Genomic DNA, 16,470 nt, shown 5'->3' with positions numbered 1-16,470 from the left:
TTATCCATTTGAACACAAAATAATGAGAAAGCAGGCTATTTATAGCTACCTCTTCATTTGGTTGCATAAGATGAGCACTTCTTGGGAAGGTGGTACTTCCCTAACTTTAGCTCTTGCAATCTAGAAAGGGAAACTCCTTTGATGAATCAGTGACCAAGGCAGGGCTTGGCCAACTTTGATCTTTCAAAACCCAGTCTTTGGCATCACATTCTCTAGGAAGTCTTCCTGAAGTTTCCTCAAAGCTAAATCATTTCATATCAACTAGTCACTATCTCTTCCTTCCTTCTACATTCTCCCTGCATGGGTGAAGCCAGCCTAGGACCACACTCCCTAGACTTTTGCCAGCAGGGTTCGGGGTTGGATCCTTCCAAGAAGAGGTGCTGGTATGGTGTTTTGAAGGCCAAGGAGAAGGAGAGGTCCTTATTCTCAGCTGCAGGTGTGAGGGAGTAGGTGTCAGTAGATGTGGCATGTTGCCAGTGGCTTCCTTTCACCCACATTCTTCAGAACCATCCACTTCAGCACTACTTCCTAGATTGTAGGGGTGGCAGCTCCCTGGATTCCAGCCCTTGCAGATTTCCCTACTTATATGTCTATAACCCATCCCATAATTGTTTAAACCTTTAATTCCTTGTATGGAGTCCCTTTCTGCTTGAAATACCCAGAACGCTTGTCTTCCTTTCCAAACTTGAAACATCGAGGCTGAGTAAAACACTCTGTCCTGGAGTTGTTGTTAGCTCAGAGGTTGAGCCCAGAGACTGTGGAGTAAAGCAGAAACTTTCACAGTTTCTTCAACTGCCAAGAGAAGCCAAAAGCTCTAAAAAACACACTCACAACTGAGAGCAAATCAAGAGCCTCTGCAGCTAACTCTGACATGCATTAGGAGATTCTTAGCAGCACTTGTAGGATGAACACATTGAACCAAAGGGGATTGAAACCATGAAATCAATAGTAGGAAAGCCATAGACTCTGATGAGTCATTTTGGTATCACAGGGTTAACCGCGCAGATATCCTGTGACTTTTAGTTATTGGTCTCTTAGAGTCATTGGTCTTTCTTCTTTGTTTAGGATCTAACAAATTATCTACCAGTGGAAAACCAATTAAGTCTCCCCACCGCCTGCCACTTGACAACCACATTCTGGTTTTGTAAGAACTCAACAACAGCATCTAGTCTAAAGAAGGGTGGAAGGAATTTGGTAAAAGGTAATCCTCAGATTGCTTTAAAACATAAGGTCCTCCTTCTTTCAGCATCCTTGCCAATGTTTACTGCTTCATCTTGACGATCCGGAGAGGAAAATTACATGTGTCAATCACCTCCTGATAAAATATCACATATACCTAAAGTTTTTCTGTAAAAACATAGATCATAAGTATTTTTGGCTTTGTGGGGCATACAAAATCTCTGTCCTAACTCCTCCACTTTGCCATTGTACAGAAAGCAGCCATAGACAATCTGTAAATAAATGAACATGGTTGTATTCCAATAAGACTTTATTTACAAAATCAGAGGACTAGACAGAGTTGGCCCAGGGGCTGCAGTTTACCAACCTCTGCTCTAAACCAGCTCAACACGAGCTAAACTACTTCCTTCTTTTTGCCTAAGAATTACTCTGCCTCTCATTTATCTTTGTTCTTTGACCTTAGGAGTTGGCCTTGAGAAAAAGCAAAGCTGGTATGAAAGTTTAAGAATCGTATACAGTTAAAGGAGAAAGTTAACATTTATTCAACCCCTATTACTAAGAGCTGTCCATGGTAAATATTATGGCCCTCATAGAAGAGGAAACTCAGGTATAGAGAGGTTAAATAATTGCCTAAACTCTCATGGCTGAAAGTGGTGGACACAGGATTTGTACACAGCTCTGTCTGGCTTTGAGCTGTACTTCTAACAAATCTTACAATGGCTACCTTAAGGCAGCCAGACTGTCTCTATGCCCCCTGCACAATAGCTCACATAAACACAACAAATCCTTGACTATAAAAACCTAATTAAGAGACAGGACTCACATGGAAGATTGTGACATAGCTGTCATCTCTGAAATTTTCCTCAGGGAGGTGGTTGGGTTATTTATGGGGTGACTGTTGCAGAGTGGGGTAAAGGATGAGCAATAATGCAAACACAGTGATGGGGAAGAGAAGTGACAGTGTGGCAAAGCATAAACTTGCATCTGATCATTCTATTATATTGCCCAATCCCTGCAAATATCCTCTGCATGAAGCAATGCAGGGGACAAAAAGATGGAAAAAAAAGTGCCTCCCTCCAAGCCTGGTATAGCCTCAAAGTTGAACAAATGTGACTGAAGAACAGAAGAATGAACAGTGCATACAGGCATAGGGAGACGGAAGGACTGACAAAGCAGGCATGTTCAGGGAACTGATGGTAATCCAGTGTCTGCCACAAACCTAGCTGCATGCTAACCAAGTCCCATTACCTGCATGGGCCTTAATTATTCTGTAGAATGAGACATTTGGGCTAAATAGTTTTTAAGGTTCTTTTAAGCTCAGAGGTTCAAATTCTGTATCTGAATTGATAGTGAGCGAGAGATGAGACTTGCTCCTACCCACAAATCTCCTTCCCCCTGTTTATCCCACTTCCAGAATTAGAGCTCAGACAGGTGCAATACAAGATCCTCCATGCAGATGTTCATGCAGGCAATGCATACTTCCACTGAGAATCACAATTCTCACTCTCTACCCCTGCCATCCATGTCCTTTAATGGAGGAGGATCCCCTGCTTCTGGTCATTCAGGCTCCTTGTTAAGCCCCTTGCTCACAAAGGCTGAGTGTCTGAGCATAAGGACCTAATTGGAGTGGTGTGCGGAGCCTCTTTGTTGGCACCTTCTCCCCTGCAGAAGCCACGGCCATGCTATTCCTCTGTGCACAGGACTGACTGCTTTCCCCGCATTCTGGATTTTACTCTTCCTTGCTGCTTTTCTCTTGTTTTGAAGATAATTTTTAAAGATCTTATTACAAGTACAATACACAGTCCTTATGGAAAGATCAGAAAGTTTAAGTAAGCACAAAGTAGATACATTTACGTATAAAACTATGACCTAATGCAAATCACTATCAACTCACTGGATATATATCCTTTTGAAATTTTCCCTTGAATATTGTAACTATGTTTTTTTTTCTTTCTCCTTTTCTTTTCTTTTTTCTTTTCTTTCCATTCTTGTCTTCTCCTTCCCCATCTTAACCATTTTTAACTGTGCAGTTCAGTAGTGTTAAGTATATTCACGTTGTTGTGCAATTATTATCCAGAACTCTTCATCTTGCAGAATGGAAATTCTGTTCTCATTCAGCAATAACTCCTTATTACCCCTCCTTCAGCCCCTGGCAACACCTGTCTACTTCCATCTCTGTGAATTGGATGACTCTAAGTATCTCATATAAGTGGAATCATATAGTATTTGTCTCTCTGTGACTGGCTTATTTCCCTCAGCATAATATCCTTGGATTCAATCATGCTATAGCATGCAACAAAATTCCCTTCATTTTTAAGGCTGAATAATATTCCTTTGTGTGTATACAACACTTTCACCCATTGATGGATGCTCGGGTTGCTTCTACCTTTTAGCTATTCTGAATAATGCTGCTGTAAACATAGGTGTCTACAAATATCTCTTTGATAAATGGCTTTCAGTTCCTTTGGGTAGATACTCAGAAGTGGAATTGTTAGATCATATGGTAATTCTATTTTTATATATTTGAGGAACCCCTATCCTGCTTTCCATGGCAGCTGCACTATTTTACATTCTCACCAACAGTTCCAATTTCTCTCTATCCTCACCATCACTCTTTATCTTCTCTGTTTTAGTTTGTGTGTGTATGTGTGTGTGCATAATAGTAACCACTCACAATGGGTATGAGGTCGTTCTCCGTGTCTTTTTTTCCCTCCATTTCTTTTAATAATACTAATGAAAGGATTCACACCAGTTTGAAACCTGCATTTTCCCCTTTAATGCCATAAACGTTTTTTAGCCATCAAGTATCCATTGATAAAATAGCTTCCGCTGGCTGCCTAGTTTTCTGCTCCTTCACTCTCTTGCTTACTGTGCAACCCTGGCCACGTTGCTTGATCTTTCCCTGCTTCAGTTTCTGCAGTTGTAAAATGGGGTGATAACATACCTTGAGAGGCCTTACAAGAATGTTGTGAGGGTTAAATGAGGTGATTACATTAAAAGAACCTAGAGTGGTTATTGGCACACTGTCAGCAGTTGATCAATGTTAGCTATCATCACCAATACTTTTATGATTATTTGCCCACTGCATGGATGGATCAATAAGTAATTCCTCACTGACCTTCAGATGTTCCTGATTTTTCAGTTTATAAAAAGACCTGAACGTTAGCTACATGGTTGGAGTCATTTCTTTTTTTTAAAAGCCACCCAAACAGGTGGCTTTATCAGGTATTAGTTGACCATAGGGGAGAACTCCATCCCCATTGAGACCAGGCTCTATTCCTGGCTTCCCCAGAACAGCTTTTGGTCATGTAGAGCAAGGTCCCCCTGGAATCCACTGCTCTGGCCTTGGATTTTAAACACGCCTTCTCATAATTCATTGCCAAGGTATCTCACCTGCAGATCTGTGAACCTGAAGCTTTTCTGGGGGCTCAGCACAATGATGCATGGCCTGGAGAAAGTTTAGTCAAATATTTACATGGAGGAATGTGGCATTTCCTATCCTGGTGCTCTGATTACCATCAGAGTCTTATCTTTCCCCGTAAAAGGAAGTGTGGACAACATGTATTAAGTTGTCAACACAAGAAAAATATAAGGTCGAAAATAGAGGGTCTGGGAGACTTCCCGATGTTCTATGTAATCTCATCTGAGAGTAAGAGGGAGATTCTCCTGGAAGAGGGGCTGAGGGCTTTCTGAGGCTGGGAAGCCTATGAGGTCACGTATACTTTAGTGGGTAGTGTATCTGCCTTCTCATTAAATCCAGGGTTGTTTAAGTGGTCATATGACCCTGTGTGCATTGTGCCCAGAAAGGGAAGGAATGGCCGATGGCCAGGACAGACCCCCATCTCAAGCATCTCTGTGATGGAAACACACATCAGAGGGCCCTTCTCTGAAATGAAGCCCACTGCTACATGGGGAGAGAATGTGCTAACAGGTCAGGCAGAACTAGACTGGAATTCTGCCTGTAACACCATAAACTTCCATCCTTGAGCAGGTCATGAAACATCTCTGAGCCCTAGTCTTCTTGTCTGTGAGCTAGAGGCTATATGACTCACATGCATGCTTCATGTAAAGATGAGATAAGGTAGTATGTGTAAAGTTCCAAGATGATGGTTTGCTGTATGAGATAAAGAGTGACCATGCCAAGTTTATAAATTCCCACTAAATGCAGGGAAGTTGGATGTTTTTGAAACCTGGGCACTCTGTAATGAATAAATGCCTGACTTTAGTAATTTTTTTTTAATATTGAAAATAGGACCCCTAGGAGTTGAAAGGCTCCTCGCTGGAAAGTACTAACCAGGACCAAGGTCATCATACACAAGCTTTGCTATGAAAGGACTCATCCCAGCCCAAGATTAAGTCATCATTGTGTTTCCCCTGTGGGGTTTCAGTGTCATCCCTAGAAACTCAGAATAATTCATTCATCCATCCATTCTTTCCACCACCAGTTACTGAGGGCTCCCTGTGTTCTGGGAGCCGTTGCAGGCACTGAGGATCCTGGCTTGAAGGGGACCTGGTACCTGCCTTCAGGTTGATCATGGTGGTCCTGATCTAGTGGAAGAGAAAGACCTCTAAACTGACCATTTCATGTCATAAATTGACAATTACAACCCGAGCAATATGCAGTGAGAGAATAGTATACTTAACTATAGTCACCATGCTGTGCATTAGACCCCAGATCTTATGTATCTTACACCCGGAAGTTTGTACCCTTTGAACACCTAGCATTTCATAGGAAATTCTTATCTTGACTTCTTTTATGGTACTTAGAAAGTAGGATGATGATCAAGAAGGAAAAGAAGGTGAAAGAGGAGAAGGAGAAGGAAAAGATGGTCCATTGATCTCTTCATTTGTTTGGGTCTCACTTCTGTAAATAGGAGATACATCAATTGGCATATGCATTGGGCTGGACACGGGCTTCACAGTGACTAAAGCCACCACCAGCTAGTGCTTCTGGAAGCAGTGCTGTGTTCTCACTGGCCCAGGTCTCATATCCTTTCCTTCCCATTTGGGTCTCTATGCTTTGGCCACCCTGGTCTTCTTTCAATTCCTCAAATAAGGCATGCTCCCTCTTACTCCCGTGACTTTGCAAGCTCTGATTTCCTTTGCTGGGAGTATCATTCCCCTCCATTCAGTCGGCCAACTTGTACTCATCCTTCTGCTTTCTCTTTAAACATCATTTTCTCAGGGAAGGAAGCCCTCCTTGACCCCCAAACTAGGGTATGTCCCCTGATACTCTCTCATTGCATTCTAGGCTTCTCTGTGGCAGTCATCAGAGTTTTGATTATATAACCACTCTTACAGATTAGTGTTTGTCCATTATTTCCCAGTGACGATCAGCTCCAGGAGGGCAGGGATGGAGTCTGTCCAGGTCGTTGCTCTATCCCCAGAACCTAGCAGAGTGCCTGGCCGTAGCATTCACTCCATAAACAGTGGGTGAGGATAAAAAAAAAGATATTTCTCTTAGTGAAATAATAAAAAACAAAATTAGAGACTGCTTTTCCAAATGGCTTTCTGGGAAACATACTACATAAAATTCTGAAATGAATCAGGCCACTTGGTAACTTGATACTGACTTAAATCTAAACCAAGCACGGTGCTGTCCCATTTCACAAGTGAAGAGTCAGAGCAGGCAAAGGGCTCCTGCAGATCGCCCTGGTCGTGAGTCAACGGTGGGCGCAACCTCTCATCCGTCCCTGCTTGCTCTCGGGTATTTTTTGTGGGATGTTGACATGGCGGTGACTTGGCAGCCATATGGCTGTGAGCCCTTGTCCTGAAGGAAAAGGGAACAACATTAGACTCAGAACCCCGTCTCAGCTGCTGTAGGAGCTATGCAACAACCTTGGGCAGCTCTGAGCTTCAGTTTCCTAACTTGTGAAATGGAGAGAATATTATCTTTCTAGAACCTATTTGTAGAGTTGTTTGCAAGATTCAAATGTGCTAATGTGGGTAGAAGTGCTTTCCCGAGAGACTGGCACTAAGCAGGTGCTCAAGAAATTTTAACTGGCATCTAGTGCTTTTCCAGGATGAGGGTTTATTTCAAATGCTGGGAGCATGTTTCATTTGAACTAATGAGTCAGCAACTCCATTAATAAAGAAAAAGAGTACCTCATCTTTTGCTGGTGGATAAAAAGGCTTATTTAGTTCCTGGCCCAGTGGCAGAAACCTGAAGACAATGATTTGATTCCCAAATTATGAACATGTACTTTCTTCCCAGTGTGAGAGGCTGAACAAAGATCAGTGCCACATTGAATGAAGCCACTCTTTCAAAGACCCTGTGGGTGGCTTGTTCATCCTTAGCAGATGAGACATGGTTAAAGTTTGTTTCTGTAGAAAAGACTTTTTTTTTTAAGATTTTATTTTTAAGTACACCCAATGTGGGGCTCAAACTCACAATTTGGAGATCAAGAGTCATATTTGTTTCTGTAGAAAAGACTTTTTTTTTAAGATTTTATTTTTAAGTACACCCAATGTGGGGCTCAAACTCACAATTTGGAGATCAAGAGTCATACGTTCCACCAACTGAGCCAGCTAGGCGCCCCAGGATCTGACGTTTTTTGAGCAACTTCTATGCCAGGTATGCTGTTAAAACACTTTTCGCATGCTATTTTGTTTACTCATCTTATTTCTGTGATGAATTATTGCCCCTATTTTCATGATAAGAAAATTCAGATTCAAGGTCGCATAAGCTGGTAACTAGAGAGCTGGTATTCCAACCCAAGTGTGTCTGAAGCCAAATCCCCATGCACCTCCAAACATATTATATTCTCCCCCTGGGGAAGCACATTCCATGGGAGTAAAGACCAAGAGTAAAGATCAGAAAACTTAGTCCAGTGGTAACTATGAATATTTATTATTATTGCCTGATAGCTTTAGAAATCACCAATTTCCTTTGGAATGTAGAACTTTTCATTTCTTTTTATAGAAGCCCACTGTTTCCGATTTTCTCTTTCTCTGTTTGATGGTGCATGAAACCCCCTGGTCAGAGAGGCTGTTTGGGAGAGTGGGGAAAGCACTGGACTAGGGACGGTTTCTAGCCCCGAGTGTCTCCTTTGCATGACTTTGGGGAGTTCATTCAACATCTCTGAGCCTCATTTTTCTTATGTGTGAAATGAGGGCAATGATGCTGCTGGGGTGCTTGCCTACATTTATGGATTTCGCAAGGATCTATTGAGGTAATTGTTGTGTAATGTTGTGCAAAAGACTACTTTTTTTATTCTAAGACAGAGTCACCCCTTTGCTCCCACTTTCTAAATGCCTATAGGCCCTCTTGGCATTCTTTACCTGATGTGAATTTATGGAGAGTGGATGTAATAGCAAAATCTCTCTTGCTATGACTTACATGCATCCTGAAGTGTTTCACTTTTTGCATAGAGGAATGCGTTCCAACTGGAGGAGACGCAATTCTATTTTGAGGTTGTAGACTCAAGGCGCCACTAAACAGATTCATCTGCTTTCATTGACATAAAGTGAATCTTTCATTTGTGGATGGCCTTACTGCTCAAACCCCATCTGTTACTGCAGCCCATGGCTTTATCTGGCGAGTCTTTTCACTGTCAGAATCAAAGCCAAACATTGCAGGGACTAATGGTTTCACTGAGGCAGTCATTTCCGTGACCAGAGAAGCCTCCTCTGGGGGTTTCTGTCACTGTCAGAGACTCTTGATGGGATTACAACCCCTTAGTTCATTTTTGCTCTTATTTATTGTTTGAATAAGCTCTATACCTAGCTCTCCATGCCTTATCTGAGGAGACAGAGCCAGCCATGAATGAGTCATAGGGTCCACTCAATTGCATTTCCACAATTTTATTAGGATGGCTGGGTAGATTAGCTTTGTTAAACATGGAATAACTGTTTTGAGTGCTCATCAGAGTCTCCCACATTTCCTAGAATGATTTTGTAATTTTCACAGAAGCATCTGTGAAAAGAGAGCAGGTGACCTGACTGGCTGGGTCATGATTCTGCCAGTCTCAGGGGTAACCTTGAGTATGGCCAAAAACCCTTTGGTCTTGGTTGGTGGTATGGATAAAGTATCATGGAAGTTAGGGGGTGGTAGGGAAAGTTTCTCTAGGGGGATATTTGAGAGTTGGGCTTTAAATTATGAACTTGATTTCACCAGGCAGATAGAAGCAAGGGCAAGGGACATTCTTCACAGGGGAAGCTGACTGAACAGAGCAACGCAAAGTGAAAGTTGATAATGTTTCAGGTGTGTATATATATTTAAGATTGTATTTATTTATTTTAGAAAGAGAGAGAGTATGAGAGCACGTTGAGTGGGGAAAAGGGCAGGGGGAGAGGGAGAGAGAGAATCTCAAGCAGACTCCCTGCTGAGCGTGGAACCTGACATGGGGCTTGATCTCACCAACTTGATTGAGATCAGGCACGACCTGAGCTGAAACCATGAGTCAGACGTTCAACCAACTGAGGCACCCAGGTGCCCCATGTTTTAGGTGTATCTTAGACTATGGTCTAAGCACAGCTAGAGAGGTAAGAGGTTAAGGCCAGGTCATAAAAGGCCTCAAGGACCAAGCTTAGTGGTTGCACTGGGCAATGGGCAGTTCTCAAAAACTGCTGAGCATGGACAAGTGGAGGGGGAACATGATTCAAATTTTTCTCATTAAGCAGTAAATTTCCAATATAAGGTTTTCAAGGTAACTCAGCAAATACCTTATCAGCAAGCCAAAGGGATGATTTTTTGCTCGCATTAGCCCTGTGTGATAAGTGAACCACCCTAGATATCTCCATTTAGCAGATGGAAAGGCTGAGTCTTGGTGAGATTAAGTGCTCAAAAATACACTACTCAAAGAGTATAGAAGTTAAAAATAATATTTCAATATCATGCCTCATATTTCTGCTTGAAAGAACCTTTTGAATTCTTACAGACTTCAATTAAAGGTTAAGTAACATTTGCTCTGATGCATTATAAGGGTTTAGATGCTCATCCAAGATTCTGAAATGGAAAGAGACCAACACTACATCAGTACAATTCAGAGTCATTAATACTTAGTAGAGATACTATTTGTCCTTTTAGTAATTTCTTAATCAGAACCAACGTATCATTATTATCACTGGCTCTCAGCCAGACTGGAACTTGTCTAAAGAATGCTGCGCAACTAGAAATTTTGTACCAATTCCTATGTCAACTTTGATAATATAGAGTTTAGCCACTGATGTTAATGCCATGGTGGAGACCTCAATGATTCTGGGATAGCAGAAGAAATTTTAGACATTTACAAATACCTTCAGAGTGGATGATACTTTTACACAGACTTGATGATAAACCCAGAGAATTCCAGTTTAACAAGGGTTTCAATGTTGCATCTCAGGCCAGCAAAGGGTAGGACTATGAAAGAATTGGATACTTATCTCCTGAGTTGTATTTCCAATCATTATAGAAATGCAATCTTGCTTTTGGGCATAACTGGGAGTAAGTCCATCAGAGTTGAAGTACTCACTCTGCAACTCATGAGTGTAAACTTTGGGAAGTCACTTAACCCGTCCTGAATCTCAGTTTTCATACCTTTAAGGTGAATTTAATACCCTCTTCCTTGTAAGGTGAATTTAATACCCTCTTCCATGTCATGTGAATGTATTTTGCACACATACATCTAGAGTGGATCCTGATGATAAGAATTCTTTTTAATTTTTTTTTTTAATTACGTGAATCTGGAATTGGTTCTCCTCAAGTCTTGGATGTTTTGTTTGTTTTTTCTTTGTAAGATTCTACTATAGTGACTCTAACCTTCTCTTATGTCCTAGATTCCCATCCAGAAGCTTGTTACACTGTTTCAGGAAAACTTTCCCAACACCTGAAGAATTTCTGTGTTCCCCCCTCCCTGTCTGAGATACCTACTTACCATATCACCAGCTTCTGGATCTACTGTGTCTGGGATCCAGGTTGAAGCCAAAGGCAAGTATCCTTCAAGGCATCCTAATATAAAAATAAATGCATCATTGAGACCAGGAGGAAGATCACATTTTAGGACTCCCCAAAAGTCACTTTATCCCAAGATATAAATGCCATCCTAAAATACCTAAAAACACACTTGATGGAAAACTGGACTAAAGATGGAACTTACTTAAAAAGAGTTTTTTTTTCATATGTTTTAATTCATATAAAACAAACAATTGTATGTTTATGGCAAAAGCACTAAGAATTTGTAGCAAAAAAAAGTCAAATTCTAAAATTATTATGTTTCTTTTCCAAATGTGTTGATGTACTTTCAACATCACTGGGTTTCAATGGGGACAATATCTTCTGCTCTTAACATTAACACCACCTCTCCTTTTCTCATCCACAGCCACACCCTCATGCTCTGGATGGCTCAGAAATTCCAAGAAGTTTTCCTGCTACTGCACTGACTGGAACAGACTAGAAGGCAATACCACTGATAACAACAGAAGAATCTCAAAGCCACAGAGGCAGGCAGCCCCGGGAGAAAACCCTTGATCTACTACTTTCTGTTCAAAGAGATATTGTACAAGTTACTTAGCCTTGGTCATAGGTCAGATTTTCTTGGAAAGAGAGTCTGAGACTCTTGAGATTTATGTGAGGAAGCTAACTGGAAAACAGGTTCAGGAACAACATCTGTGATGGGCAGAAGGAGGAGCTGGACCATGATAAAGTTTCAATGGAGACCTCTGGCAATCCCACAGGGAACCCTGGAGCTGGGATGTCTCTTCAGAGTTTTCCCAGGAGAGGACAAGTAATGGGGCTTTTGTGCATCTGTGTTGACCAGTCAGAGATGCAGACTGCCTTTAGAGAAAGGGTATGAGATGAAAGCTCTATTTGGCTGAATCTGGGGGTAGCAGGCAGAGCTCCTGAGAGCAGTGGAATGAGTGCCTCCATCCTGAGGGGGTACCTGGGCAGCCCCCCATACTTTCACCTACATGCTCAGTATAGCACAGGATCAAGGAAGTCTACTTGGCCTCTTGACCTAAAATTGCAACCCCTTAATCTCATATCCCCTCTGCCCCATCTTACTTATATCTATAGTATTTATCATGAACTGACATATAGTTTATATTAATTTTTCTATTGTCTTTCTGGAACTGCTCTGGAATGAACTCCAAGCTACTGGAGGGCAAGGACTTTGTTTTGCTCATGACTATATGCCCAGTCCCAACAGGGTTTGGCACAGAGTGAACTCTCAATAAATATTTGTGGAGTGGAATAAATGAATGAATAAATATGACACATGCTCAGTGTTGACTATATGGGAAGCACTCTAGTTCTAAGCACTTGCAGTAACTAATATAATCTTTACAACAACTCTCTAGGGGAGGCCCTATTATTATCCCCATTTTAGAGATGAAGAAACTGAGGCAGAGAATGTTTAATTATCTTGCCAGGTCATGGAGCTTAGAAGTGTTATATTCGGGGCACCTGGGTGGCTCAGTTGGTTGAGCGACTGCCTTTGGCTCAGGTCATGATCCTGGAGTTCCAGGATCGAGTCCCGCATCGGGCTCCCTGCTCGGCAGGGAGTCTGCTTCTCCCTCTGACCCTCCCCCCTCTCATGTACTTTCTCGCTCTCTCAAATAAATAAATCAATCTTTAAAAAAAAAAAAAGAATTGTTATATTCAGGAACAGAATCTGGCAATGGGATCCATATTCTAAAGCTCTGCCCCCTCCTTCCTTTCTAGCAAAGCTGGTTATTTCTTCCCTTCCTCCTGTCCTCTCTTTGCTGTCTCTGGGAATATATGTATAGTAATCACATTGTTACATGATCCAGTTATTGTGGTTGAATATTTGATGGTTTGTAGGTTCAGACCAAAAGGGGAGAGCTTAGCTGAGTTCAAACTCCTGCCCTCTCTTCCCATTTTCTCAATACTAGCCCTTAGGACCCAATCAATTCCCATTGTTGTTTTTTTCCTACAGCCACTGACAAATGCAGAGGCTACTGTGGGCTCTGGGGCTCTTCTGTATGCATTACGTCATTTGATTAGCCCGACAGGCAGGGGATATGGGCAGTACAAGAGTGGCCATGTGAAGTTTGCAGATGAGAAAATAGAGGCTCAGAGCCGGTTATGAGAAGCTACTTGGAATCAGAATTGCTGGTTCTAAGTCCTATATTTTGCTCTATCCTGCTCCTTCTTTTTCCTCGTTGGAGGCTGGAGGGCAGAAATGAAGCCTGGAGCATTTCTGCTGTCCGGATTCAGTGACAGTCACTTGGAACATTGGTGAGCATTTCCCATTGGCTTCCCTCGACTTGGCAAATGAGGAAACAAGAAGTTCTATGATTTACCCAGGTTATATAGTGATATCACTGGGGCCGGGAGATTCATCTCAAGACTCACATGCTTTTTAGCAACCCAAGTGCTTTTTCTAAGTTAACAGTTCTGGGGCTACTTACTCCATCCACCTCTCCTTGAGTGCCTGTGTTCATTCAATTCTACCTTTATCTTTCGAAGTAGTAGTAGTGTTATCTTCATATTATAGAAAACACAAGCCCTAGAGAGATTGAATAATTTTCCCAAGGCCACACACTAATTGTTTCAAGAGGTGAGGTTTCAGACAGGATCTTTCAGATCCTCAAACTCCAGCTTTATTAATTAGAAGCTTGAAGCATATAACCTGAAAAATTTGTGGTTCTAGGAATATTTGAAAAATTAGCTGTCTAATGTTGGGCTAGTGGATGAGAAGCGTGTAGTCTAACTGCCTAATTTGAACATATTTCTGAGTCATCTGGGGGTAGCCGGCTAGTCAAGATGACCATTTAGATTTCTTAGAAAGATAATCTAAAACAGCATCTGTAGCATGTGAATGTCAAGTCTCAAGCTGAAAAATAAGATGTGGTTGTATTTACCATTAAGACTCATCTCGGGGCGCCTGGGTGGCTCAGTTGGTTAAGCGACTGCCTTCGGCTCAGGTCATGATCCTGGACTCCCTGGTTCGAGTCCCGCATCAGGCTCCCTGCTCGGCAGGGAGTCTGCTTCTCCCTCTGACCCTCCCCCTTCTCATGTGCTCTCTCTCATTCTCTCTCTCTCAAATAAATAAATAAAATCTTAAAAAAAAAAAAAGACTCATCTTGCTGTGACCTCACAGAGCATTTCTGAGGAGATCTGGTGCAAAGTTCATATATTGTTATCTATTTCATCCCCAATTAATTCAGCTGGGTTTTTTCCTGATAATAATTTCTGGACTTTTTCATGGAGTGAGGTGTTTATTAGGTTAGAATGTTAAGTTTACAAGTGATTAAGAAGAGTGACTGGTGGATGAATGAGCCAATCAGCGTAAGGACGGTGGATCACAAGGCAGGAATCCTCTTTTCTCTGCCACTAACTTGTTAGGGCCTTTGGGGAACTCCTTCTCTGGATCTCAGTTTCCTTATGTGAAGATGAAATAAAGGGCATTTAATTACTGTTTAAGCATTAATTAAGAGTTTTAATTTACACACCTGACAGCAAACCAACCATTTCCACAGCCTCACGGGCAAACAAAGAAATGAACTGTATGAGTCAGATTAACTGTCACACCAAATAACCCCAATATCAGTGGCCTCTAACTACAAGTTTTATCTCTTGCTCATGGGTCTGCTGGTCAGGTTTGGTCTGTGGATCAGGTTTTGTCTGCATGTCCGGTTTAGGAGTATTCCCTCATGTCCCTCATTCCTGAACGCAGGCTGAATAAGCAGCGGCCCCGGGACATCTACTTCTCATATGGATGTAGGAAGGGCAGAGAGAGGTTGGAAATACACAGCGCTCAAAACCGACCTCCTGTCACTTCCACCCAAAGCAAGTCACTTGGCCAGGCCCAAAGTCATTGAAGAGGGTGGTATGCCCTGTCCGTAGTGCTGGGGAAAGGAGAGTGAGTATTTCCTGACTAATAATGCAATCTCCCAATAAGCACAACCTCAAAGGCTTTAAGAAAATTCGAAGCAGCTAGATCTAGGAATTAAAGAGTCTTATTGCTCATTACTCAGATGCTGATTCAACAATCTACAGTCTTCCTACCCTTCTGGTCCCTCTCTGGGTTTGCTGGTTCTTAAGGGAAAACCTCTATTAGACCTGGAGGTTAAACTGCAGGTCCTTTGAAAGCTTAAGATGTTGGCTTTCAGCATTTCTGATCTTGAGGATATAAATATAATTCTGAATAACTTGGACCTATAGTATTAGTAACCTTTTGTGATCTTGATAGAACCAGAAAAACATTTTCAAGTGGGGATTTATTCTCAGATGAGTATATTCTATGATACGTCTTGCTTCCATACATGTCATAAAATTCTCTCTGACCACGTTGATGCATGAATGTCAAATAGGCAAAATGAAGAGGTGCGCACTGAATGAACTACCCCTCCTTCCTGAACCTTCTTTCTTTTATGTAGGAGGAGTCCATAGGCTGGAGATGATTGAACCCTGCCTCAGGCAAGCCAGTCATATTGTCTGTTTTATTAGTTGAGTCAGTCTTCTGCCATTATAGAATGAAGGCATCTGCAGACACTATGTAACTGAACAAGTGTGGCTGTGATCCAATAAAACTTTATGTATAAAAATATGTGGTTGGCCACGTGGCCCATTGGGTGTAGTTTACAGACCCCTGCTCTAAGTGGCTCCTTCGTAATAATTGGCATCCTTTTGACTGACACTGATGCATACCACAGAGGGTGGTGGGTTTCCATCAAATCCTTCTCTTCTGGAAACTTGATGGTGTGTTTTTCCTGGAGAAGCAAGTCTTTCATGTAGTCATTCAAACCCTTCCTGTATATATTTTAAAAATTTCTCTCAACTAAAAATCTTTTATAGTTTTATTGAGATATAAAAGACAGATAACATTGTATAATTTTAAGGTGTACAATTTAGGGTGTAATGATTTGATATATGTATATATTCAAAATGATTACTGGCAATAAAGTTTGTTAATGTTTTTTGAACAGAGCATGGTATAGTGGCTGAACAGACTTCAATCGTAGTGATGTTTCCAGGCATATAGAGAAATGTTCAAGTTCTGGCTCTGGTACTAATGCACTTTGTAATCTTGGGGGCACCTGTTTTTTACCTCAGGGCTTCAATCCCGCGCTCTGCAAAATAAGAGATGAGAATCACTGTACACACTCTGTGTACTCTCTTTTGGTTCTAACAATGACTCTATGAGGGAGATAGTTCATTTTCAGAGGAAGAAATGGAGTCACAGCTGGGGAGTGGAAGAGCTGGAATGTGGAGCCCACAGCAGGCTCATAATCACTCAGCTGTGCTGGTCACCAAGAAGTCCATGCGCCATGATATGGGAGTTGGGCGGAAGGAGAGGTACATCCAACAGAGACGGCCATAAGGTAGAGTAAACCTGAAAGACTGAG

General features: G+C 41.8%; 1 long non-coding RNA gene across 1 annotated transcript in view; it reads left to right on the top strand.

The window, feature by feature from the left end:
- Positions 1 to 16,105, top strand: part of LOC123858717 (uncharacterized) — a 106,570-nt gene extending 90,465 nt beyond the window's left edge. The window contains exons 12-14 of the long non-coding RNA XR_010410508.1: positions 1,066 to 9,382; positions 10,936 to 11,086; positions 11,478 to 16,105. This is a non-coding gene — a long non-coding RNA (uncharacterized LOC123858717). The remainder of the gene's footprint in view (positions 1 to 1,065; positions 9,383 to 10,935; positions 11,087 to 11,477) is intronic.
- The last annotated feature ends 365 nt before the right edge of the window (positions 16,106 to 16,470 follow it).

This window comes from Mirounga angustirostris, unplaced genomic scaffold, assembly GCF_029215605.1.
Source record: "Mirounga angustirostris isolate CCGP_5_RB_7025 unplaced genomic scaffold, mMirAng1.0.hap1 SCAF_4, whole genome shotgun sequence".
Lineage (NCBI taxonomy): Eukaryota > Metazoa > Chordata > Mammalia > Carnivora > Phocidae > Mirounga > Mirounga angustirostris.
The sequence above is the reverse complement of the archived record's forward strand: the minus strand, read 5'-3'. Positions and strand labels throughout refer to the sequence as shown.